The 27,009-nt window shown below is 41.2% G+C and overlaps 1 protein-coding gene across 7 annotated transcripts in view; it reads right to left on the reverse strand.

Annotated features, from left to right (window-relative positions):
- The window catches only part of SAMD12 (sterile alpha motif domain containing 12), a 509,648-nt gene that overhangs the window by 9,592 nt on the left and 473,047 nt on the right, over positions 1-27,009 (reverse strand). For 5 of the 7 annotated variants that reach the window (XR_012514162.1, XR_012514159.1, XR_012514160.1 and 2 more), the window contains 4 exons: positions 19,779-19,869; positions 18,533-18,647; positions 8,617-8,852; positions 2,918-3,005 (listed from right to left, as the gene is read on the reverse strand). The gene's annotated coding sequence lies outside the window, so the exon portion shown is untranslated. The remainder of the gene's footprint in view (positions 1-2,917; positions 3,006-8,616; positions 8,853-18,532; positions 18,648-19,778; positions 19,870-27,009) is intronic. The other 2 variants (XR_012514164.1, XR_012514163.1) reach the window with 2 other exon arrangements.

The raw sequence follows: 27,009 nt of genomic DNA on the forward strand, positions 1-27,009 counted from the left end.
ACGTCTATGCAACTATGGTACAATAATTATTGGTGCTCACAATGATAATCATGAGACCCTGGAAGGTCTTAAAGCACCTGCCATTCTCACTCAAGTGAGGTTAAATCACGTCCAGTCCTACTTCAGTGAGTTAAGTGCGTTTTATGATAGTCTAAATCATTTACAGTTGGTGATTTGTGTAGAGCATATGGGCTAACTTGTTATTACCGCGCAGATAAGATGGACCGTGGAGCTAGTTATCCAAATGATCCCTGGATGCTCCAAGGTTGTTTCTTTGGTTGAATTTCCTCTATTTCTCTGAATCCTGGTTTCTTGAGATCTTAAGAGCAAGTTTCCAGATCATTTTCAGAATGCTTTTGTAGTCTTTCTAAGTAGGTAAAAGTATATACATATATCTACAAAAGTCTGCATGGCTGGGAACTTTGGCCTAGGTAAGCCATTATTCTGAAAACTTGCAATCTATACAAACTAAAGTATTCCTCCGATCATACCCTCTGCATGACATTAGGTCAGCTCCAGTATACTAACCTTCCAGCTATTCTACCTCAACTTCTGCCTCTTCAGACAATTGCGTTCTTCATTTCCTAGGGACTGATCACATTGTCGAAGTGCAGGCAACTCAGGAAGTGCAAAGAGAAAGGTATAAAGAAGACTAAATATATTTTGACATATTTATATGTAAATTTCAGCAGAGACCTTGTCTCTTTGAAAATCTGAATATTTAAATCTCACTAAAGCAGACTAGAAACATACATTCTGGCTTTAAGTAAGCCCTGAAAAGGGAATTGGCCTCAGAAGCATAATTCATCGTTTCTCTAATTGTTCTCTCCTCCTGAGGATTTTAGCCTAGGATAGCCTATCCTGGCTGCTGGCCCAATAATTCCTCATGACACGGGAAAAATGCAGACTTTAGTCCTGTTTAAGACTGGATAAGCCTGGTTCCTTTCTTCTTCATTTTGGCCTGTGGAGACTTGTTGCTAATGGGAACGGTCCATCAAAGACTGCTTTAGGCTCAACACAGACAGGCCCCACTGCTTTGCAAAGCTTCACCTCCCTATTCCTGCTTCTTGACCCTCTCCACCTCTACCCCCCACCAACTTCTCTACCTAAGCTCTGATCTGACCTGTCACCACCCCTTTCCTCACCTTGACTGGTCTGATCTTGGAATTCCTTGCATCAGGAACTGCCAATTGCTGTAAATTACATACCACCTTGACAAGGAGAATGCTAATCCTTAAAGGGTTTAGGAAGAGACTACCAAACTTCTTTTGTAGGTGAGAACAAGTTCCCTAGTCAATTGGAGGTGATGTGACTTTTTACTGCACTAGGACTCCCTGTCTTCCAAACAACATGGGACCCCTGGGCAAGGGAAGGAGCCACAGTGAATAAGCTACCAGTTACTTGGCCACAGCCTAGTTCCTATGTTCATGGATAAGATCTCCTGCCTGCAGCCTTGAGAAACCTTTCAGGTATTTCCTAATCTGGTCTGGTGTTATAGTGTCAGATAGTTGTTCAACTGTGTATATTTCCATTTGTGCAGAATATTTATGTAATGAGCTGCATTTCATTGGAGGCAGGAGTGAATGGTGGTTAAACACAAGAGTGTTGGAGCCTGCCTGTGTTCAGTTGTGGCTCTACACCATACTGGCTCTGACTTTAGGCAAGTTACTTAAGAGCTCTAAGCCTCAGTTTCTCCACTTGCCCCTACCGGACAAAGAATGATGATGACTACTTCAGATGCATATGAGATGATGCATATAAAACACTTAACACCTTGCCCCCATCCTGGAAGAGGTACTCAGTAAATGTGGGCTTTTGTTTTTGTTTTGAGATGGAGTCTTGCTTTGTCACCCAGGCTGAAGTGCAGTGGCACTATCTCAGTTCTCTACAACCTCCACCTCCTGAGTTCAAGCAATTCTCCTGCTTTAGTCTCCCAAGCAGCTGAAATTACATGTGCCTGCCACCATACCAGCTAATTTTGTATTTTTTATAGAGACAGGTTTCACCATGTGGCCAGGCTGGTCTCAAACTCCTTACCTCAAGTAATCTACCCACCTAGGCCTCCCAAAGTGCTAGGATAACAGGCGTGAGCCACCGTGTCTGGCCAGTAAATGTTAACTATTATGATGTCCTCTCACTCTCCCATCCCTTCCCAAATCTCTGGCAGACCCTTAAAGTGACTGAAAAACATTCTGGTTTTTCAGCAGTTACATCTTGCAGAATTTGAATTAATGTTCGTCATAATTAAGATGGACATTTCAGCAAATCATGCTGAAGTGTTGAAAGGACAAGTTCAGTCATCCATTTATCCACTCAGTAACGAGTATTTATTGAATGCCTGCTGTGTCCCCTGGTGTGCATCATGGTGCGTGAAAGACCAAGGCTTAGCCCTACTCAGGGAGACAATGGTGAATGGGGAAATTAACAAGTAAGTGTGAAACGCTAGTACTGCTCAGGAAATGAAACGGGCTCTGAAACGGAGATGCTATTTAAACACAGTAAACAGGAAGACTTCTTTGAGGAGGCGTTTAGGCAGGGACATGAAGGATAAGAAGGAGCCAACCATGAAAGGAGTAGGGGAAAGAATCTTTCCGAGAAAGGGAAAAGCAGATGCAAACACCCTATGGTGAGCTGGGCTGAGCTGAGCTGCCTGGTCTAGAAGCAGAAAGCAGAACCCAGGACCTAGAGCCTTGTGAATGAGGTGTGCAGCCCTGCATTTGTGCAGCTCCTGCCTGAAGAGGCTGTTAGTGACGGTAGATTTGTCAGCTCGCCACATGAAAAGGAAGCTCTAGAGACTCAGAAAGACTGAGGTGAGGGGCTTGAGGAACACAAGCCCAAATCATCTATTCTTTTCCAACCCCCAAATACCCGAGTTACTAGGCTTTGCATTAATGCTTTCATCCAGAATAAAACTGACCTCTTCTGGGCTCCACTTCACTCTGTGCAGAACTCATTTGTAGTATCTTTATCCCATTACTGTGTCCATTCTTTTATATGGCCGCCTCCTGTATAGGACAACAGTGCCAAAAGTGGATTATGTCTACTCAACCCTTATAACGTCAGCACCTAGCACATTGTCTACCCTTAGTTGGGGCCTCATAAATGTTTGTTGAATGAATGAATCATCATTGAATTTATTGTGCTTGCTGTTGCCAGGCAATATGCTAAGTGCTTTAAATATATTAACCCAATTAATTCTCTTTACAACCCAGAAAGTATATACTATTATTAGCCACATTTTACAAAAGAAATTAAAGCCCAGAGAGGTACGTAACTCACTTGAGCTCCTACAGCTGAGAAGTACTCGAGCTAGGATTTGAACTTAGGCAGTCTGGCTCAAAAGCTCTTGCTCTTAACTTTGTCACAGCAGTGCTTCTCAAACTACTGTCCATGAGAATCACCTGCAGAACATGTCAAAATCCACATTCCAGGGACTCACTTTGCAGAATCTCTCTCTGGTTTTTATTTTTTTGAGATGGAGTTTTGCTCTTTTCACTCAGGCTGGAGTGCAATGGTGTGATCTCAGCTTACTGCAACCTCTACCTCCTGGGTTCAAGTGATTCTCCTACCTCGGCCCCCCTCCCCACAAGTAGCTGGAACTACAGGCATGCACCACCACACCTGGCTTTTTGTATTTTTAGTAGAGACGGAGTTTCACCACGTTGGCCAGCCTGGTCTTGAACCCCTGACTTCAGGTGATCTGCCTGCCTCGGCCTCTCAAAGTGGTGGGATTACAGGCGTGAGCCACAGTGCCTGGCCGCTTTGCGGAATTTTCTGATTCAGTAGTTGTATTAGTTATCTAGCTATCATCTCACAGTTTCTGTGGGTTAGGAATCTGGGCACTGCTTAGCTGGGCACTGTGGCACAGAGTCTTTCACAAGGCTCCAGTCTAGATGTTAGGGGCTGCAATCACCTCATGGCATGACTCGGGGAGGAACCAATTCCACGCTCAGGCCCACGGCTGTTGGTGGACCTCAGGTCCTCACTGGCTGTTGGCGGGAGACATCAGTTCTTTGCCACATGGACCTCCTCAAAAGGCTGTTCCCAATGTAGCAGCTGGCTTCCCTCACAGCAAGTCAGGGAGAGTGTGGCCAAGACTGCAGCCAAATCCTTTGCAACCTCATCTCAAAAATGACATCTTGGCCAGGCACAGTGGCTCACACGTGTAATCCCAACATTTTAGTAGGCCTAGGCGGGGCAGATCGCTTGAGGTCAGCAGTTTGAGACCAGCCTGGCCAACATCTCAAAATCCTGTCTCTACTGAAAATACAAAAATTAACTGGGTGTGGTAGCATGTGCCTATAATCCCAACTATTTGGGAGGCTGAGGCAGGAGAATCACTTGAACCCGGAAGGTAGAAGTTGCAGTTGAGATTGCACCACTGCATTCCAGCCTGGGCGACAGAGTAAGGCTCTGTCTCAAAAAAGAAAGAAAGAAAGAAAGACATTTCATCATACTTGCCTATTCTTAGAGACTTCCCACCACTCTAGGTATAGGGTGGATGCAAGAATGTGTATTCTTAAAAATTTATTAAATAAAATAAACAATTTATAAAACTATAGTCCAAGGGTGGGGGAGGGGGTTGGCTCCTCCACATTTGTGGGTTTTATCTAGAGTACTTTATGCAGTGGCTAAGAATGTGTATTTCTGACAAGTCCTCAATTGCTAATGACCCTGACAGTGAAGGACTGCTTTGAGCAGCACCAGCATATTATACTGAACGTGTCAATGAGTGAAGGAACAAACGAATCAAGGCTCCAATGAACACCCGTCCTTGGTCAGGCACAGTGGCTTACACCTGCAATCCCTACACTTTGGAAGGCTGAGACCAGAGGATTGCTTGAGCCCAGGAATTTGAGACCAGCCTGGTTCCCCAGTGAGACCTCACCTTTAGAAAATAATTTAAAAATTAGCTGAGTGTGGTGGCACACACCTATGGTCCCAGCGACTCTGGAGACAGAGGCGAGAGGATCACTCAAGCCCAGGAGGTCCAGGCTGCAGTGAGTTGTGATCTCACCACTGCACTCCAGCCCAGGCAACAGAGGGAGACCCCGTCTCTAAATAAATAAATAAAATAAAAATGAAAACAAATTCTTGACTGGATCGTATATCACGTTTTCACAGGGTCTTTCTTCCCCTTGGCCATTTTCACTGCCACTTGCATTCCCCAAGACACCTGTCAGGATTTGTCAAGAAGGTGACTATGACCCTAGGAAACCAGGTGTTCACGATGTCGCAAAAATGGTGGGCTCACCTGAAGTGGATATATCCTGTCTTCCACTTCGCACAAGTCTTACCTCCAGGAGCTATAAAACCTTTCTCTGACAGCCAAAAACCTTGCCTCGTGAGTTATAGACTCACGGAGCAGGGAGGAATAATTTCAAGAGATTCTCTTTCCTGCTTCTGGCTTTTAAAAAGGTATAATAAGAGAAGCAAATTTTAACTCTACTGGGGTCCTTAAGAGCCTGACCAGAGAGTGGCTTCCAAATTAAAGCAGATTTGTTCTTCCTGTCTAAATCAGACAGACTCCCCAGTTGGTCTTCCCTTGGAGCAATTTCTCTGACCTTGCTTCCTAAGCACTGGTTGTGTTTGACTCCCTGCTGCCTGGTGAGAAGCGGATGGGCTCTGGAATCCTAGTCCCAGCTCTCACTGGGGACTCAAGAGACAAGCAGCATACACTTCCCCTGCCCTGCCTGAAAGGAAGAGTGTTTGCTGGAACTGAACAGCTGCTTGGGGTGCAGGGAGGCAAATGTTTCTAAATATATGTTCTTATTGTACATTGGTGTGTCAAGAAAAATTATATCTCCTTGTTCTCCACTTGGGTGTTCTTAAAAAAAAAAAAAAATCCATACACAAGCACAGGGCACCTCTCAACTCCTGGCCCCTGCATGAAGAATCTGATTGCAGCCTAATTTATTTTTCTCCCCACACCCTTAAAATAAATGCCCTCTTCCTCTTGTCATATTCTGACAGCTTCTGCTGCATTCTACCACTCCCATTACACACAAGGCTTAGATCTTTGTGTCTCTTTCCTTCCCAGGGTTGCTTTCAACACCAGCCTTTCTTAGGGTGGGACTCAGGGTAGCATGCTTGAGATGGCCAGGGGAGTCTCTTTAAAATGTGTCCATGAAGCCAGGTGCACTGGCTCACATCTGTAATCCCAACACTTTGGGAGGCTAAGGCGGGTAGATCATCTGAGGTCAGGAGTTCGAGACCAGCCTGGCCAACACGGTGAGACCGCCCCCCGCCCATCTCTACTAAAACAAAACAAAACAATTAGCTGGGCATGGTCTTGCATGCCTGTAATTTGAGCTACTCAAGAGGCAAGGCTGGAGACTCGCTTAAACCCAGGAGGCAGATGTTGCAGTAAGCTGAGATTGTACCATTGCAATCCCAGCCTGGGTGACAAGAACAAAACGCCATCTTAGAAAAAAAAACAACAAAAAAAACATGTGTGCATGAGTCTCTTTAAAGTGCATAGATAAGGCTGCGCACAGTAGTTCACATCTGTAATCCCAGCACTTTGGAAGGCAGAGGCAGGCAGATTGCTTGAGGTCAGGAGTTCGAGACCAGTCTAGCCAACATGGTAAAACCTCATCTCTACCAAAAATACAAAATTTAGCTGGGCATGGTGGTGCATGCCTGTGGTCCAGCTACTTGGGAGACCGAGGCATGAGAATCACTTGAAGCTGGGAGGCAGAGAATGCAGTGAGTCGAGATTGTGCCATTGCACTCCAACCTAGGCAAAAACGCAAGACTCTGTCTCAAAAAAAAGCGCATGGATATGATTATACATGTATGTGTGTAAATGTATGGCCCTAAGTCAGGTCATTATTATGTTATTATGTTGTTGGGATGTTTCCATCGGAAACTCAGTTACTCATTTGAATGTAGCACTGAGATTCTTCCCTTAATTGAAAAGAAAGTGGCTTGAACCAGTTGGTCTCTTAATCCAAGGTAGAAAATTGTCAGATTTATGAGGACCAGGCTCCTAAGTATTTTGTTAGCCACCAATATGGAACTGACAAGGCCCCATGACAATTACCTTCATGCCCTTCAAGCCCATCCTAGTTTCTTCTTTTTTGTTTTTAACTTACATTGGGAACCAGAATTGTCCTATAGACCTGGCTCATAATGGTAGGCAATAATTTTTTTCTTTTTTTTGAGTGAACAGCTAAGTGAATAAACCCATATTCTCAAAAAAAAAAAGCCTAATTAAAATAAAATAGGGTAGATATATTGCCTAAGCCAAGTCCTGCTTTAAGACAAACTGGCTTATTAAAAATGACAAAATGGATAGATTTTGGCAATGGTTATTAATGTTGTGAAGAAGAACATTGAATCTGTATTGAATGAAAAGCTTTGTTTCTGTGTGAAGTGCCTTCCTCTCCAGGTGAAGTTGATTATTTTGTCTGGTATGGCTCATCCTGGGACCTTGTTCATCTGCTGTGATAATGCTGCTCCTAATTGTGCTTATGTGTGGACACTTTTTAATTTACTTGTTTATTTTTGAGTCTGGGTCTCACTCTGTCCCTCAGGCTTGCGTGCAGTGACACAACTATGGCTCACTGCAGTCTCAACCTTCCAGGCTCAAGCGATCAGGTGCACCACCATGCCTGGCTAATTTTGTGCTTTTTGTAGAGATGGGGTTTTGCCACGTTGCCCAGGCTGGCCTTGAAATCCTGGGCTCAAGCGATCCTCCTGCCTCAGCCTCCCAGAGTGTTGAGATTATAGGTGTGAGTGAGGCACAGCACCCAGATCCTATTTTATTCCAATTACTGATTTACATACCACAAGTCTCATAAGGAGCATTAACTTTGTGAGGATCAGGATGATCTATTTCTCACCTCAGTTTCCTGGATACTTAGCACAGAGCCTGACACACTGTAAGTGCTCATTAAATTTGTATGGAATGAATGAGTGAAGAATGAGTGAATTCCTCTAGTAATGCAATGTAAATACACTGTAATATAATTTAATTTTGGGGGGAAAGTTTTGGAAAGGATAAGAAAAATTTTAAATTAAACTAAAGGATCTGAAACAAATCCCACCTGCAAAGTAATCCTCTTGATAAATCATCTTTGAAATATACAGGCCAATAGGAAAATGGAATTTTCTTTACAATAGATTTATTTCTGTTCATATTTCAGTGCTGCTTGTAATCAGGAAAGGGAGGCACACATTTAGAATTACTATATTATTTCTGTAAGCCCATTTGCCTTATTCTCAGTAGGTTTACTACTGGCTGGAACTCATTTTCAAGGCTAAATCCTTCACCCAAGTATTCAATTTATTTGGCTCTAGAGAGGGGTCATTAGCTTTCGCAGGATACATGTCCCAGCAGTAATGAAGTAGCCTCATGGCCAAGAAACCAAAATCCAGTCCTGCCTCCCAGCCATCTCCCTGGCCCTTCCCTGGCCTCCTGAAGTGGCAGGGCTTAGAGGCAAGCTGCCAAGGCTCAAGGCTGGATGTGTGCACATGTCTCCTCAGGCTTCATGGCCAATATCATCAATAAAGTGCTTCCACTTTAAACCTTTTAAAATAAAAGTTTCTCTTGGAGATGAGAAAAGATGAAATTTCCTATAAAACTATATAGTCAAAGAATACCAGCTTTACCCTTCAGAAGGTGGAATGATTTTTTGCCTTCCTTAACTCTGAAGTCTATGAGTGATGACGCAGCCTTGCTACCACTCATGGTCAACAGAAAAGATGTTGTCTTCTGCCTCTGCCTCTTCCTTTTCCAAATGCAGGTACGTGTCTAGCCGACCATGCCATGAATAAAAATTCCTTGCTGGAAAGGATCTGCATTTCTTTGTATTTCTTGCCCTCCTGCAGGGATGACTTTCAGTGTCCTGCAGGTAAACAGTAAGTTAGATATTTTCAAATTTTCTAATTTAATGTCTGAAATGATTATGAAGAGCAAACTTTAAAAAAAAACAGATCAAAATAGGATACTAAAGAGAGTTGTAATATTTTCTTTCTCTGGCTTGTTTCTGATGCAAGTAATAGCATCTCCAAACTAAAAGTGGCTTAAACAAAAGGTCTGATCAGTGCTTCTCACTTAACAGGTGGTCTAGAGATTGGCATTAGTTTGTGGAGCAGATTGAAAATATCATAAAGAGTCTAGAGTTTTGCAGATTTCCCATTTTGTATCTTTAATGTGTCCGAGATGTCCGCACTAATGTTACTCCATCTCCAGGTATCTTTGTTACCTCAACTAAAAGCAAGAAGAAAGCGAAGTCGCAGCAGTTTCTGTTTGTGCTACATGCTTTCTTGTCAAAGACAAAAATTGTTCCAGAATACTCACCCTTCCAGTATTACCCAGAAGCAGATCACACACCTAACTACCACCAGCAAAAGAAAATGCAATGACCATGAGTCAGACTGTCAGTAATCCACCAGTGCAAAGCCTGCTTTCCCCAGCATGTTGCTGCTGAATACACAAACACAATTCGGACTGTGTTAGCAAGGAATAAGGGTGGGATATCTAATAGGCCATGGATAGTTTCTTCTGTGCAGGTCTGTTACAAAGGTATATTGTATGATGCTGAGGTTTGGGGAACAATTGAACCTGGCACCCAGGTACTAAGCATGGTACCCAGTAGGTAGTTTTTCAGGCCTTGTCCCACTCCCTCTCTCTTTTCTCAAGTAGTCTCTAGTGTCTCCTGTTCCTGTCTTTATGTCCATGTGTACCCCATGCATAGCTCCCACTTATAAGTGAGAACACGCAGCATTTGGTTGTCTGTTTTTGCATTAGTTCACTTAAGATAATGGCCTCCAGCTGCAACCACGTTGCTGCAAAGAACCTGATTTTTTTCATTTTTATGGCTGTGTAGTATTCCATGGTATGTATATACCACATTTTCCTTATCCAAATGCATTGTTGACGAGCACCTAGATTGATACAATGTCTTTGCTACCAATTCAGCTTTAAAAAATTGCTTAACAAGAAACCAAAACCAAATCTGGATGAGAGTCATACCATTGTCTCTTCAGCACATCATAAAACAGGAGTAGATGGCATTTTGTGGGGAATCATTTGGGTAGACATGATTGTCTTGTAAGATCTATTGTTCTGAGGTCTAGTTGCTTTTTAGGTCTACAGGGTGTCTAGCTTTTTGAGTATACTGCATTTCATCCCTTTTTGTATATTTAAATTAAAACGAAGGTTTTTTTAAAAAGCAATTTTAGTATTACCCATACAGCTTTCATTTATCTTCACTTAGAAAAAGATTTTTTGGCCAGAGTAACTCAGACTCAGGAGCAGACATGAACTTACACCTGTGTGTCTATCTATAGTCATGACGTTGTCAATACCAGTCTCTTTCCTCCCCGGTCATCCTCTTCCTAATTTTATTGCCTGCTTCCGAAATGAAGGCTATAGGTAGAGGTCAGGAAGAGCTGAATTTCCGGATGACTTAGGAGTAGTAGAAAGAGCACATGAAATTCTACAATTAATGTTTATTCGCTTGCTTCCTTGGAGTAACACCTCCTCTCATTAAAGAACAACCTTATTTCCCCATTGTGAGAAAATGACCTCACAAAGGTGCAATCCTATGTGGCATGGTAAGCTTCCAACAAGTTTTATATACTGCTACCCTGAAGATAAGAAAAATAATTCCGGTTCTGAAAAGTAATTCCGGTTATGTTTTTTACGGGTTATATAGTACTGTAGAAAATTCAGAAAACATAAAGAAGATACCCATTATCTCATTATAATGGGTATGGGTATACCCCCCATGCCCATTATCAAGTGATAAACAATGTCAATATTTCCACATATACACTCACAGTACTTTTATATTCATATTTTTGTCTTTTTAAATACAAGTGAGATCATATAAAACAATACTGTTTGCAATAGAAATTCTCTCTCTACAATATATTTCACACATTACCATATTGATATACGCAGTTTTACTGAGTGGTTCTGTGTGTTCATAGTTGCTCTACATTTTACTCAAGCAATTCCCCAGTGGATACATATGTTATGAAAGTATTGCTACATAAAAAGGAGCCCTGTGGTTCAGAACTTTGCAACATTCAAAGTTTTTCATTCTCCAGCGAGTGCTCCCCATTTATGGCAGTGTCCCCAATTCTGCAATGGCAAATGCACAACCACAGAGTGTTCCTTCAATTTCTTCCAACCCCTTTTTCTGTGGTGTGCCTTGGTACTAGTCCCATGCCGAACTGCTCTCATCCTCAATTCAAGTTTCCAGAGCATTCCGAGCATTGGAAGATCCACTCCCCACAACTGCTTCGTAGTAGCTTGGGCAGAACCTGAAGGAGAATCTGGCAAATGTGACAATATCAGCACTGTTCATAGGGATTTTCTAGAACAAGTGCTTCTAGAAACCTGATGGAATCCCCTGGGCCCTGAATTATCAACTGTGAATTCAAAGCCACACCAACACTTGCTGCATCCAACAGCTCTTAGGACCCACTTCTTGGAGCCACTCCTAATTCTCCAGGGCCTTTCCATCCATCTTCCTCCATCCCAAACATTGGAGCTGAATGCAGTTTTTAATCCCAGGAGTCTTAGTAGATTACTTAACCCGACTATAATGTATATGCTTGAGTGATTTCAGAATGTGGCCACTTAACAGGTTCTGGGGGTGACAGAGGATTCTTTTGGTATCTAACATATATATTATTACTTAGTATGAGTCATACATTTTGTCTGAATAACTTCCACATTGAAAAAATTGAGTGTTATCTGAATAATTTCCATGTTGACAAAATTGGCATTTTCACTATTGTATTTTCTCCTTTTTATGTTTTTATTTCTTCCTAAAGTTCCTTATGTGTTTTAAAATATGATCATGTAAGTCAAGCACCTAGCTCAGTGCCTCATGTAGAAATGTAGAAGGCATTCAAAAAATATTTCCCTTTTCTCTTCTGCTTTTTTAGGGTATATGACTTAGACAGCATTTTGATGTCCATCATTTATTTGATCTTCTTTTTTTTTCTTCAACTTTTATTTTAAGTTCAGGGATATATGTGAAGGGTGTGCAGTTTGTTATACAGATAAATGTGTGCCATGGTGGTTTCTTCACAGATCAATCCATCACCCAGGTATTAAGCACAGCACCTATTAGCTATTCTTCCTAATGCTTTCCCCACACCCTCATTTGATCTTAATCCCGAGACAGAGGCAACACACTCTTCATATACGTTTTACATATAAGAAAGTAGTCAAATCTAGCTGTTGGCACTACTTCTTTTTTTAGATTATGAATTCTTTAAGGACAAATACCTTCCCTATGTTTCTTTTTACCAAACAGCTCAATGTGTCAGGTTTGAGCAACTGATACGTATCAACAGTGAGAATTTTTTTTTTTTTCTATTGAAGTCTACCTTAAAAGAGGATGGTGGTGGTTTTTTGCTTCCAGAAGTTTTGTTGCTGATAAAATAAGACAAAGTACTCTCTCTAATGTGAATTTATGGAATGATTGTCTGCCCATAAAAAATTATTGTCCAGCTTGGAGCAATTAAAGTGGTCTCTCTCCTCTCCAAATTAATGTAATTAATACTATGGTCCTGGTTGTTTATCATGTCTTGATAATATCACAAGGGAATGAAAATATTGGCTCTTTTATCTCCTTAAATAGCTGAGATGAAACTGTTCGAGCTCTAATGTTACAACAGCTGTTTCTCATGTCCCGGGAATATAATTGGTTGGTACTGAGGTTACTAAATTGTAAGAAATTGGCTTTGGTTTTATGCTTGCCTACTTTTGGTGGAAGGAAAGATGGGAAATGTTAGCTTTCTTCTCTAATGAAAAGGCAAAATCTTCCCCCAGTGAAATGGCGGCTTCTGGATCTCATCTGTATAATTTTCTTCAACAACCCACTGTCTCTGGGTTTACTGGATAACGCGCCTGGGAAAGCAAGACCATTCTAGCTTCCCTGCTAATTAGCTCTCAACCCCATGCAGCTGGCTGAAATGCATCAGGGCTTTCCCATGAGGGTTTTTTTTTTTTTCCTGGAAGTCACTGTAAAGTGGTCTGGTCTCCAATGACAAATTCAATAGGGGATTTGAGACCTTAATTATCCCAAATAATTTATAGGAGCAAGATTCTTTTATCTTAATGTCTTTATTGCTTCAGACGGTTGTTCTCAGTGTGTCGTTCCTGGACCAGCACTGTCAGCATCACCTAGCAACTGGTGAGACATGCAGCTTTTCGGGGCTTCTCTTGCAGCTGCCACCCAGTTCAGGAGGCTGCCGGAAACCACATTCACCATCACAGCTGCCCCGCACCCTCACATCGGTTTTCACACCAGCTTTCTGGTGACTGCACAAGCTCTCATTTGACAAGCGTGTGCATCAGCCAATACCGACACTAAGAAGAATGTCACTCTTTCCTCCCACTTTCCAGTCTCATTAACATACAACTCATTGATGGACTCTAAACTGCATCAAACTGGCCAAAGAGACTGAGAAGATAATTTTTAGCTTTCTGGCCCGTGTGATATAAGACCAAGTGGAGACAGAAGTGGTGGAAACAGATGTTAACAACATGTAGTATAAGTTTTAAGTGAAGGGCAGAGAATCAAGAAATGCCAGTCTGCATCGGAGAAGCAAGTCATGTTGGGTGAAGTCAGCCCAGAGACTGGTGTCAGGGTTCTGGCAGACATTAAAAAAAAAGAAGAAGAAGAAAAGAAATTTTCCCTTTAGGCTGGAAAGAAACTCAATGACAAGGGGAAACGGCAAAGAAGGAAACATAACTGCATCTATTTCTCATTGACTCAATGAAAACTAAGTTTCCATTTCTTTTTTTCTTTTTTAGTTTTAGTTTTAGTTTTTATTGACTGTCTTGCTCTGTCACCATGCCTGGAGGGCAGTGGCATGATCATAACTCACTACAGCCTCAAACTCCTAGCTTGAAGCCTTCTTCCTGCCTCAGCCTTCTGAGTAGCTGGTACTATAGATACGTGCCACTGTGCCTGACTATAGCTATATATTTTTAGATATGGGAGTCTTGCTGTTCTTCCCAGGCTGTTCTTGAACACCTGACCTCAAATGATCTTCCTGACTCAGCCTCCCAAGTAGTTGGGAGTACATGTGTGAGCCACTGCGCCAGAATTCCATTCTATCTGGCTAAGATTCTATCTGTCTTAGGATTCTATTCTATCTGGCTACAATAATAAAGATAATATCACAGCTTGCTCACACCCTGTGGCTGGACCCCGTATCTTCTTCCCACCCACCTACCGAAAGGCTGAGGCCGATTTTCCACTGGCTGTCATTCAGACTCTGTCAGCTAGGATCTTATCCTTCCCACTCAGTCCTCTAGGGTGATAAGCACATTTTCCAGCAGCTCTGAAGTCACAGCTGCTTACAAAGACTGTGCCAATCTAAACAAGTCCAGCTGGAAGACACTGGATTTCCTTTCCTCTGCCATCTTCCCAGCTGAAATCACAGGGAGTTTTGAACCTCATGACCAGGAGACAGGCGCTGAAGCAAGAGACACAAGTCTCATTTCCCTAGGGAGAAGCACGTGCTGTTAGGATGGTCCCTGCCTTATTCTTTAAACAAACTTTGACACCCTCACAAACAGCACAGTTGAAGTAGAAGGACAAACAATTATTGAAATGGAAGGATAAATAGTACATGATACTTTGAAACTAAAATGTAGCTAAAATGTTCTTACTCTTTCACCTTGATATGCCCTCCAAAAAATCAGGGAATTTGTCCTTTTTTTTTTTCAGACAGTGTCTCATTCTGTTGCCCAGAACGTAGTACAGTGGCACAATCACAGCTTACTGTAGCCTCCACCTCCTGGGCTCAGGTGATCCTCCCACCTCAGTCTCCTGAGCAGCTGGGACTATAGGCATGTGCCACCATGCCTAGCTAATTTTTTGATTTTTTTTTTTTTTTTTTGGAGCTAGAATCTTTCTGTGTTTCCCAGGCTGGCTTCAAACTCCCGGACACCAGCAATCCCCCCACCTTGGTCTCCCAAAATGCTGGGATTACGAGTGTGAGCCACTGCACCTGGCCTTTGTCTTATGTATTGTTATATTTCCCTGCAGTCTGTATTGGGGACGTAACAGACAACAACTCTTACTGAGGGGGAAGGCATCGTGTTTCAGAGAAGTTGGCACTCAACAAATATTTCATTTGCTCTTCTACATTTTCTAGCCTCTTTTGCAGTTTGGTTGGGCTGTACAATTCGTTCTGGCCAATTAGTGAGTGGAAGTGACATTTGTAAGCCATGGCAGTTAAAAGCCTAGAGCTTTCTCCATCTTTTTTTTCTTTCCCTGAAGCAACTTCGGAAACTATTGTCTTGATTCATAATACAGAAGAACCCTGGTCCTCTGAGTCTTTAAGAGCCTAGCCCTATCCCATAGCCTGCATCAGATTTTACAGGAGTGAGAAATAAAGTTTTGTTGGGCTGAGACACTGAGATTTCAGGGTATATCTGTTGTTGCAGCACGACTAGGACTATCTTGACTAATAAACACTGAGTTATTAATATATTAATTCAGCAGACATTTATTGAGTGCTCCAGAGTGTTAGTCACAAGAGCAAGAATATTTAGGAACTGGCAAAAAGATAAGAAGCTATAGAAGCAAATTCTAAGAGATTATGAAATTTAAAGGACACTGACAGCACTTTTCTGGCTTAGCTTTTATAAAAGTCTTCAGAGTTCAGTCGCTCTTTGTTTACTGGAACAAAAGTACTAAGTCATTTGAGACTGCCATATGTGTAGAGAAGATGCAAAAATGAAAATAATTATTCCTTACATGTTTATGTGCTTCAGGTTTACAAATCCTGTTTCAATGCATGGTCTCATTAAAAGTTTCTCAATAAACTTGTGAGGATGATACGTGAGATATGATTGCTCTCATTTTACTCTGGTGGAAAATGAAGCTTGGTCAGGGGAGAGCCACATTGCTGATAAATGACAGAATCAAATCTGAAGCCAAGATCTGCTGTTTTGAAGCCAATGCCCCATGCGCTTTGCCCCACACACCAAGCACCCTACTAATAGATAGTCTGATATTTGACTTTCCATGATGCAAACATACCAGTATAGAAATTGAGATATAGGTTAAGGACAGAGAAATGCGGTAGCTCAAAGAACTTTGGTGAATAGTTTTCACCAAAACTATTCGCCAAAAAGTAAAAATATTCGTTCTAGCAAAGAGTGAAAATATTAGTTCTGATTCAGTGAGTCATAGAAGCCACGTGGATCTGAAACAGAGCATCTTTGTATTTAATTTACCTTTTGCTGTGCCACCTGACTCCATGGCAATTCGTAGGAAGTAAGCAAAGAAGCAAGACCAGATTTGGACATTTAAATCTTCAGAACGAAATGCAGGGAGAAAAATCACAGAGGGCTAGGAAGGGCTGGGATCCTGCTGCAGTCCTGGTCATTCCCTGTGATAGTTTCTAGATAATTCTGGAAAATGGCCTCTCCCTGGGACAGTTCTCAAAGGCACATGTTCTCGGGTCACGGACCCAGTTCATAGTAACGTGAAATGATACCTTCTCGGCTCAGTAGCTAATAATCACACAAACCTTGTGGTCCCAACAAGAGATTCCCACTACGTAGCTGGAGGTTTTAGAGCCACATAGAAACTTTGGCACCTGATTGGAAAGGTTGTTCCAGATCGGCCTCAGAGGGAGGCTGTGCATCTCTCCCAGGTCCTTGAAAGTCCTGCTTCCAGTGCCAAAATTAACCAATGTTAGAAGCAGACTCTCGCTATTCAACAATGTATAAGCTATAAGGTGAAAGGACATTAACCTTTTAAGAATCAATCTCAGCATTAATTTAGCATCCACATTCTCCTTTTGCTTCTACAAAAAGTCTATTTCTGCACTTGGCTTACAGTATCTCTCGAAGTTTCCTCTTGCCTTCTATCACCGAATGTCTCTTAATCCTTCAAACCCTAACTCAGGCTTCTCTTCTTCTGGGAACCTTCTTCTGTCCAACCCTACCAAGTTCAGACCATGCATTTAACCACATGATTCGTATCTATTGAACACTTGCTTTATTGCAGAAACTGTCTTAGGCATTGGGAACACAATGGTGAATTGGAAAGCTCAGATCAATGGGCTAACTTCCAGTCTAGCAAACCAGAGTATTTGCTTCCTGCAATCTGCTTCTATAACAAATTCAAGTACTCCTACATCGGCCCTCACAACATGCTGCTGACATGAATCCTTGGCTATCTTTGCACAGATAAGCTCTTTGATGTCGAGAGCCATTCGTGTGTCACACATTTCTATCTCTGCAGCAAGCAAAAGGAGTGGGTAATTGATGAATATCTACTAGTTTATATGAATGACTAACATTATCTTGTGTCATACAGCTGACAGGGCTGAGGAAGAAGAGTAAGGGAAGAAATGTGTTTAGACTTGGTTTGCCTAGAGCACAGACCCAGAGATGTGCTAGAATAATGAATAATAATAATAATGAATAATCTACAGGCACCAGCCAGGGCCTGTTTATTTCCAAACTCATAAAGGAAGTATGACGGTGAATCTCTTCTGGTTGAATAACTTTGCTTATACTACTTGTTCAAGCTTACCAAGGGAAATTCCACCATGAAACAACTTTTTTTTTTTTTTTTTTTTTTTTTTTTTTTTGTAAAGGAATTCCTAAAGGTTGACTTTTGAGTTGTGATTTCTGGGGGCACAGTCAAGACTTGTGTTACTTCTACATCTGATTTATGGGGAATCATTTGTGCACCAAGATGGGCACAGTACCTAAGAGTACAGATTCTCCTCCTTTTAGATAATGTGTACTGCAGAACGTCTTACAGAATTAGTTATATAGGACCCTAAGTCAATTTACATAAATGTTTTTGCACAAATGTAAAACAAAAAACTGAGTATGGAATTATGGTTATTTTTAAAGACAGAGAAACCTTCATTTCACATGAAGAAATTGAGGCATAAGTACCTTAAATGACTTGTCAAAGAGCACTCAATCAATTGGTGTCAAAGCTGAACTGAAACGCAGAACTCATGGCGTCTGCCTGTATACTTTACGCCACATCACAGTAAAGTGTAAAAGCATGTTAGGGAGTTGCAGGCATGCCTCTGCAGCCGTCCTCTGTCTGTCATTATAAATACCCAGGCTGATAGAGCTCTGTGGCGTTATTTTAAGAATATGAAGCATAGACTGCAGAGAATCCACAGCAAAAGGGGTTAAAATTAAACCTGTGGGAATTCATCTCTCACTTTCTAGGCAAGGGCAAGGTGAGAGTGTATCAATCAGGGAAGGAAAAATGTAGAGTCTAGAAAATGAGACAATATTCTGACATGCCATAGAATACGGAAAGCAGGAAAACATGGAGAGGACTGAGGTCTCTGCACGGTCATTTCCCAGATCCCCAGATCCTTGTTTATTTTATTCATTTTTGTTAGTTTCTTGCAGCTGCTGTAACAATTTATCACAAACTTGCTAGCTCAAAATCACAGAAATGTATTTTATTGCAGTTCTAGAGGCCAGAAATCCAAAATAAAGGTGTTGGTGGGGCCATGTTCCTTCCTAAAGCTCTAGGAGAGAATGCTTCCTTACCTCTTCCAGCTTCTGGTAGCTCCAGCATTCCTTGGTTTGTGGCTGCATCTTTCCAATTTCTGCCTCTGTGGTCATGTTGCCTCCTCCCCTTCTGTGTGTTTTCTCCTCTGTGTGACTTAAAAGGATTCAGGTGAGGATCTTTGGATGGCATTGAGCCCCACCCCTGCCCATAAGCCATGATTGTCTTTTCATCTCAAGATCTTTAATCATGTCTTTGAAGACCCTTTTCCCAAATAAAATCACATTCATAAGCGCCAGAGTTTGACATGAATATTCTCTGGGGGCATTATTTTTTAGCCACCCTCCCACTTCTATTATTGCACATATTCATTATTTGGGTAATTATTTTTGGCAACCCTCATCCCCACTGAGAAAGTTCATAGGGGGCATAAGCCTTGTCTGTTTCACTCACTGCTGCTTCCAAAGTACCTAGTACAGTGCCTGGGACATAGTAGACATTTAATGATATTTGGTAGGTTAATAAAACTTTATCAATGTATTATTATTAATTTATTGATTAAAATGAGTTTTAATTTTATTCAATTAATAAAATTAATTTTAAAATTGATGCAAGGAAGGGAGAAAATGGGGAAGGGAAAGAAAGAGGGAGGAAGGAAGGCAAGGAAGGTCAGAAGAGGAAGAGAGGGAGAGGGAAAAAAGATAAGAGAAAGGAAGGGAAGGAAATATCTCTAACTCTCACTACAAATTCTTATGAGATTTGGTTAAAGGTGAGAAAAATGAGGATAAGTTTTAGAAAGCTGAAGGCCACAATTAGGAAGTGATAAAGCTTGTATTTCAACTGAGGTACTAAAAATCATATATTCTCCAATGCAACACAGCCCTTGTTAGATGCCAGGGTTACACTGAAGTGGGGGCAATAAGATTCAGAAAAGGGCATGGTTTGCTTGTCCTCAAGGAGTTTACAATCTAGTGGAGGAGTTAGCTAGCTAGATATTTCAGACACACAGTAGTGTGGCAAGTGCCAAATAAATAGAGCCTAGATTTTGAAAGGTTTTTAATGCTTTTGGATTTTATTCTATAAAACAACATTTAGATGGGATTTCCACGCATAAGCAGTAATATTTTAAATTTGCTATTTTGATAGTAAATAACAGTTTTATAGCTGTTGTGTAATTTCAAGTACAAATATCTATTATGACTCATGCTCAACTATATTAGCCCATGGGATTATCCTAAGGGGTAAATTATATATTTGGCATAAATCCAACCGTTGGAAAATACTCACTTGAAAAATGTGTAATTATGTCATTTTGCAGTGCATTTTATAAATGAATCTGAGTCTTCAAATCAGAATGTTCTTGAATGTTGACCAGCACCTGTGAATTATATAAGAACAAAACATCATTCAATGTTGAACACTATCTTAAGTGTTCATTCATTCATTCAATCCTTTCACAGATATTTATTGAGATCCTACTGTGTGTTCTTCTGGGAGCTGAAGGTACAATTTGAATAAGAATGTAGTTTCTACTTTTTTTTAAATTTAAATTTTTATTTTTTTATTGCATTTTAAAAATGGTTTTGGGGTACATGTGAAGAACATGCAAGGTTGTTGCATAGGTACACACGTGGCAGTGTGATTTGCTGCCTTCCTCCCCATCACCTAAGTTTCTACTTTTAAAGAGCTCATTGTCTGTGTTACTCAGATTCTCCAGAAAGCAGATGCGGGTGTCAAAGGAAGGATTTCAGGAGGCTTATTGAAGAGTAAGCCATGAACATGAAAGGCTGAGGAAGCAGGATTGGACAGGGGAATCCCTTATGCCAAAAAGCAGATATGGCACCTGTCAAAGGAAAGAGGGAGGAAGCAGGATGAGGAAGAGAGGGCCTCAGACCACAATGGAGATCTGATGAAGTCTCAGCCAACCCAAAGATTTCCTGCTAAAGGAGTCCTGAGTTGGCCCTGGTGCCACTGTGATACTCAGTCATTGGCTGGGGCCACCCAAAAAGATCCTGGCTTCAGCTTGAAAGCTGAGGCAGAGCTTGAAGGCATTAACAGCTGGAAGCTGTCAGCTAACTGCACTCCTTGTAGCTAAATAGCCAGTTCTTCCTTGAAGGGAGATCAAAGCGATGCAACCCCGTGGCTGCCACATGGTGTGATCAGGACGAAGGCAAATAAACAGGCAATTTAGATCCAGTAAGGGTAATGACAGGGTGCCATGGGAGCTTAACTATGGAGCACCAAACTCCGACACGGGGACAGGAAAATTTCCAGGAAGATGTAGTATTTAAGAGGATGCCTGGATCATAAGTACGAGTTAGCCAAATGAAGGAAGCAGGGGTAAGCAGAGAGTGTTCAAGGCAGGAGAACATGATGTGCAAAGCCTTGTGGGAGAGAAGGCATGGCACATTTGAGAAAACAGCAAGAATGGCTGTATGATTTTAGCATCACATTGCAGGGAGGTGGTAGCAAGAGACAAAGCTGGAGAAGTACATGGGGATAAAGAACGGAGGGCCTTGTCCACCCTGTTAAGAAATTCAGGCAGCATAACCACATGCAAATTGCTCTGTAGATTTCAACACACAAATACCAACAATTTTTCCCAATTGGACTTTCTAGAGAATCCTGAAGACCCCGTATTCCAATTCTCTGTGTTTAGACACTAGCGATCCTAGGAAAAGGCAGCTATGTTACTTATGAGGAAGAATAACATTCATTATCACTCATTGCTCTTTTGTCCACTATTTTTATCCAAGGGTACACAGTCCATCTCCCAGTAGGAGATAAATCACAAGACTGATGGGGTTAGTTGGAGAGAATGGGAAGCATAGAGCCAGGGAGCTCTCAGAGGCGTCAGACCAAGGCATCAGAGCAAAAAGCTGATGAACCACATTGGGTTCCCAGTATCAGAATAGGGACTGGAAAAAAGCCAAGAATGTTTTTTGCTACTTCTAACTTAGAGAGCAGGATTTTTTAAATGAGCCCTGGGATTTCACTTACATGATCCTATTCTGAGAAAATAATCACAAATTTGAAATTTTATAATGATTGTTGAGGACAGTAATGATGGCTAACATCTAATTGGTATTTGACATTTCCATACTAAATGCTTCACACTTGATTTTATATAATGCTTAGAACAGCCACATTGTACCTAAGAGAGGCAGGAACTCTCTCTCTCTTTTTTTTAATATAGAGTCTTATTCTGTCACCCAGGCTGGAGTACAGTGGCTCAATCCCGGCTGACCGCAACCTCTGCTTCCTGGGTTCAAGTGATTCTTGTGCCTCAGCCTCCCAAGTAGCTGTGATTACAGGCATACACCACCATACTGGGCTGATTTTTGTATTTTTAGTGGAGACACGGTTTCACCATGTTGTCCAGGCTGGTCTCAAACTCCTGATGTCATGTGATCCACCCACCTCGGCCTCCAAGTGTTGGGATTACAGGCGTGAGTCACCACACCCAGCCAGCAGGAACTATTAAGCCCATAATTTTTATGATAATTTTTTTTTTTTTTTAAGATGGAGTTTTGCTCTTGTTGCCCAGGCTGGAGTGCAATGGTGTGATCCCGGCTCACTGCAACCTCTGCTTCCAGGATTCAAGCCATTCTCCTGCCTCAGGTTCCTGATTAGCTGGGATTACAGACGTGTGCCACCACACCTGGTTAATTTTTTGTTTTTTTAGTAGAGATGGGGGTTTCACCATGTTGGTCAGGCTGGTCTTGAACTCCTGACCTCAGATGAACTGCCTGCCTCGGCTTCCCAAAGTGCTGGGATTACAGGCGTGAGCCACCACACCCAGACCCTATGAGAATATTAAAGCTAAGAGAGGTTAAAGAACATGTCCAAGGTCACACAGTTAATATGAACAAAAAGATTAAACTAAGTATTGATTTAATTTTAATTTTATTGTGAAGACAGTATCTTGCTCTGTTGCCTAGGCTGGAGTGCAGTGGTGCAATAAACTCACTGTAACCTCAAACTCCTAGGCTCAAGAGATCCTCCTAGCTTAGCCTCCTAAGTAGCTAGAATTACTCCTGGCTGATTTTTTTTTCCGTGTGTGTGTGTGTGTGTGTGTGTGTGTGTGTGTGTGTGTTTTGGTAAAGATGGAGTCTTTCTTTCTTTCCTTTTTTTTTTTTTTTTTTTTTTTTTGAGATGCAGTCTGCCCAAGCTGGAGAGCAGTGGTGTGATCTTGGCTCACTGCAACCTCTGCCATCTGGATTCAAGCAATTCTCCTGCCTTAGCCTCTGGAGTAGCTGGAATTACAGGTATGCACCACCATGCCAGCTAATTTTTGTATTTTTTTTTTTTTTTTTGTCGAGATGGGATTTTACCATGTTGGCCAGGCTGGTTTCAAACTCCTGACTTCAAGTGATATGCCTGCTTAGGCCTCCCAAAGTGCTGCGATTACAGGCATGAGCCACCATGCCTGGCTGAGATAGAATCTTGCTATGCTGCTCAGGCTGGTCTCAAACTCATGGATTCAAGAGATCCTCCTGCCTCAGCATCAGCATTATTTTTTAAAATTACGAATGATCTAGAGGGAAACTATTAATTTTGGGTATATGTATATACAGGAATATTAAGTAGTTATTAGAAAAAGTGTTTTTAAGTTGTTGTGAATGACAATAACAAATATATATGTTATGATTTTTAGTGAAAAATGTGGAATATAAATTATGATGAATTGGCAGAAACAGGCTTCAGAAGGTGGGTAATAAGAAACTTTGTTGAGCTAAAAGAACATGCTCTGACCCAATGCAAAGAAACTAAGAACTTTGAAAAAAGATTTGACGAAATGCTAACAAGAATAAAAAATTTAGAGAGGAATATAAGTGAATTGATGGAGCTGAAAAACACAACAGAAGAACTTCATGAAGCATACACAAGTTTCAACACCTGAACTGACCAAGCAGAAGAAAGGATATCAGAGGTCGAAGATCAACTCAATGAAATAAAATGAGAAGGAAAGATTAGAGAAAAAAGGGTAAAAAGGAATGAACAAAATCTCCAAGAAACATGGGACTATGTGAAAAGACCTAATCTACATTTGATAGGTGTACCAGAATGTGATGGAGAGAATGAATCCAAGCTGGAAAATACTCTTCAGGATGTTATCCAGGAAAACTTCCCCAACCTAGTAAGGCAGGCCAATATTCAAGTCCAGGAAATACAGAGAACACCACAAAGATGTTCCTCAAGAAGAGCAACCTCAAGGCACATAATCATCAGATTCACCAGGGTTGAAATGAAGGAGAAAATGCTAAGGGCAGCCAGAGAGAAAGGTCAGGTTACTCACAATGGGAAGCCCATCAGACTCACAGCAGATCTCTCAGCAGAAACCCTACAAGCCAGAAGAGAGTTGGGGGCCAATATTCAACATCCTTAAAGAAAAGAACTTTCAACTGAGAATTTCATAGCCAGCCAAACTAAGCTTCATAAGTGAAGGAGAAACAAAATCCTTTACGAACAAGCAAGTACTCAGAGATTTCATCACCACCAGCCTGCTTTACAAGAGCTCCTGAAAGAAGCACTAAACATAGAAAGGAACAACCAGTACCAACCTCTCCAAAAACATACCAAATGGTAAAGAGCATCAACACAATGAAGAAACTGCATCAACTAACGGGCAAAACAGCCAGCTTGCATCAAAATGGCAGGATCAAATTCACACATGACAATATTAACCCTAAATGTAAATGGGCTAAATGCCCCAATCAAAAGACACAGACTGGCAAACTGTATAAAAAGCCAAAACCCATCAGTGTGCTGTATCCAGGAAACCCATCACACATGCAAGGATACACAAAGGCTCAAAATAAAGGGATGGAGGAAGATTTACCAAGCAAATGGAGAGCATAAAAAAGCAAGAGTTGCAATTCTCATCTCTGATAAAATAGACTTTAAACCAACAAAGATCAAAAGAGACAAAGAAGGACATTACATGACGGTTAAAGGATCAATGCAACAAGAAGAGCTAACGATCCTAAATATATAAGCACCCAATACAGGAACACCCAGATACATAAAGCAAGTTCTTAATGACTTACAAAGAGACTTAGACTCCCACACAATAATAATGAGAGACTTTAACACACCATTGTCAATATTAGACAGATCACTGAGACAGAAAATTAACGAGGATATCCAGGACTTGAACTCAAGCCTGGACCAAGCAAACCTAACAGACATTTACGGAACTCTCCACCCCAAATCCACAGAATATAGATTCTTCTCAGCACCACATCACATCTACTCTAAAATTGACCACATAATTGGAAGTAAATCACTCCTCAGCAAATGCAAAACAATGGAAATCATAACAAAGAGTGTCTCAGACCACAGTGCAATCAAGTTAGAACTTAGAACTCAAAAACTAACTCAGAACCGCATAGCTTCATGGGAACTGAACAACTGGCTCTTGAATGTTGACTGGATAAACAATGAAATGAAGGCAGAAATAAAGATGTTCTTTGAAACCAACAAGAACAAAGGCACAACATACCAGAATCTCTGGGGCACATTTAAAGCAGTGTCTAGAGGAAAATAAATAGCAATAAATGCCCATATGAGAAGCAAGAAAAGAACTAAAATTGACACCCTATCATCAAAATTGAAAGAGCTAGAGGAGCAAGATCAAAAAAAAAGAAAACTCAAAACATAGCAGAAGACAAGAAATAACTAAGATCAGAGCAGAACTGAAGGAGATAGAGACACAAAAACCCCTTCAAAACATCAATAAATCCAGGAGCTGGTTTTTCAAAAAGATCAACAAAATAGACAGACCACTAGCCAGATTAATAAAAAAGAAACAAGAGAATAATCACATAGATGCAATAAAAAATGATAAAGGGGATATCACCATAGATTCCACAGATACACAAACGATCATCAGAGATTATTACAAACATGTCTATTCATATAAACTAGTAAACCTGGAAGAAATGGATAAATTCCTGGACACCTGCATCCTCCCAAGCCTAAACCAGGAAGAAGTCGAAACCCTGAATAGACCAATAACAAGGTCTGAAGTTGAGGAAGCAATTAATAGCCTGCCACCCAAAAAAAGCCCAGGTCCAGATGGGTTCACAGCTGAATTCTACCAGACATACAAAAAGGAGCTGGTACCATTCCTTCTGAAACTATTCCAAACAATCCAAAAAGAGGGAATCCTTCCCTAATCATTTCATGAGACCAACATCATCCCGATACCAAAACCCAGCAGAGACTCAGCAAGAAAAGAAAACTTCAGGCCAATATCCATGATGAACATAGATGCAAAAATCTTGAATAAAATACTGGCAAGCCAATTGCAACAGCACATTAAAAAGCTTATCCACCATGATCAAGTAGGCTTCATCCCGGGGATGCAAGGCTGGTTCAGCATACACAAGTCTATAAACGTAATCCACCACATAAACATAACCAAAGATAAAAACCACATGATTATCTCAATTGATCCAGAGAAAGCCTTTGACAAAATTCAACAGCCATTTATGCTAAAAACCCTCAATAAACTAGGTATGGATGGAACGTATCTTAAAATAATAAAAGCTATTTATGACAAACCAACAGCCAATATCATACCGAATGGGCAAAAACGGGAAGCATTCCCTTTGAAATATTGCACTAGACAAGGATGCCCTCTCTCACCACTCCTATTCAGTATAGTATTGGAAGTTCTAGCCAGAGCAATCAGTCAAGAAAAAGAAACAAAGGGTATTCAAATAGGAAAGAAGGAAGTCAAATTGTCTCTATTTACAGACAACATGATTGTATATCTAGAAGACCCCATTGTCCCAGCCCAAAACCTCCTGAAACTGATAAGCAACTTCAGCAAAGTCTCAGGATACAAAATCAATGTGCAAAAATCACAAGCATTCCTATACACTAATAACAGACTTAAAGAGAACCAAATCAAGAACGAACTGCCATTCACAATTGCTATAAAGAGAATAAAATACCTAGGAATACAACTAACAAGGAACGTAAAGGACCTCTTCAAAAAGAACTACAAACCCCTGCTCAACAAAATAAGAGACGACACAAACAGATGGAGAAATATTCCATGCTCATGGCTAGGAAGAATCAATATTGTAAAAATGGCCATACTGCCCAAAGTAATTTACAGATTCAATGCTATCCCCATCAAGCTACCAATGACCTTCTTCACAGAAGTGGAAAAAACCACCTTAAACTTCGTATGGAACAAAAAGAGAGCCCACATAGTCAAGTCAATTCTAAGCAAAAAGAACAAAGCTGGAGGTATCACCCTACCAGACTTCAAACTATACTACAAGGCTACAGTAATCAAAACAGCATGGTACTGATACCAAAACAGAGATATAGACCAATGGAACAGAACAGAGGCCTCAGAGGCAACACTGCACATCTACAACCATCTGATCTTTGACAAACCTGACAAAACAAGCAATGGGGAAAGGATTCCCTGTTTAATAAATGGTGTTGGAAAAACTGGCTAGCCATGTGCAGAAAGCAGAAACTGGACCCGTTCCTG

The sequence above is a fragment of the Saimiri boliviensis genome, chromosome 15, assembly GCF_048565385.1.
Source record: "Saimiri boliviensis isolate mSaiBol1 chromosome 15, mSaiBol1.pri, whole genome shotgun sequence".
Lineage (NCBI taxonomy): Eukaryota > Metazoa > Chordata > Mammalia > Primates > Cebidae > Saimiri > Saimiri boliviensis.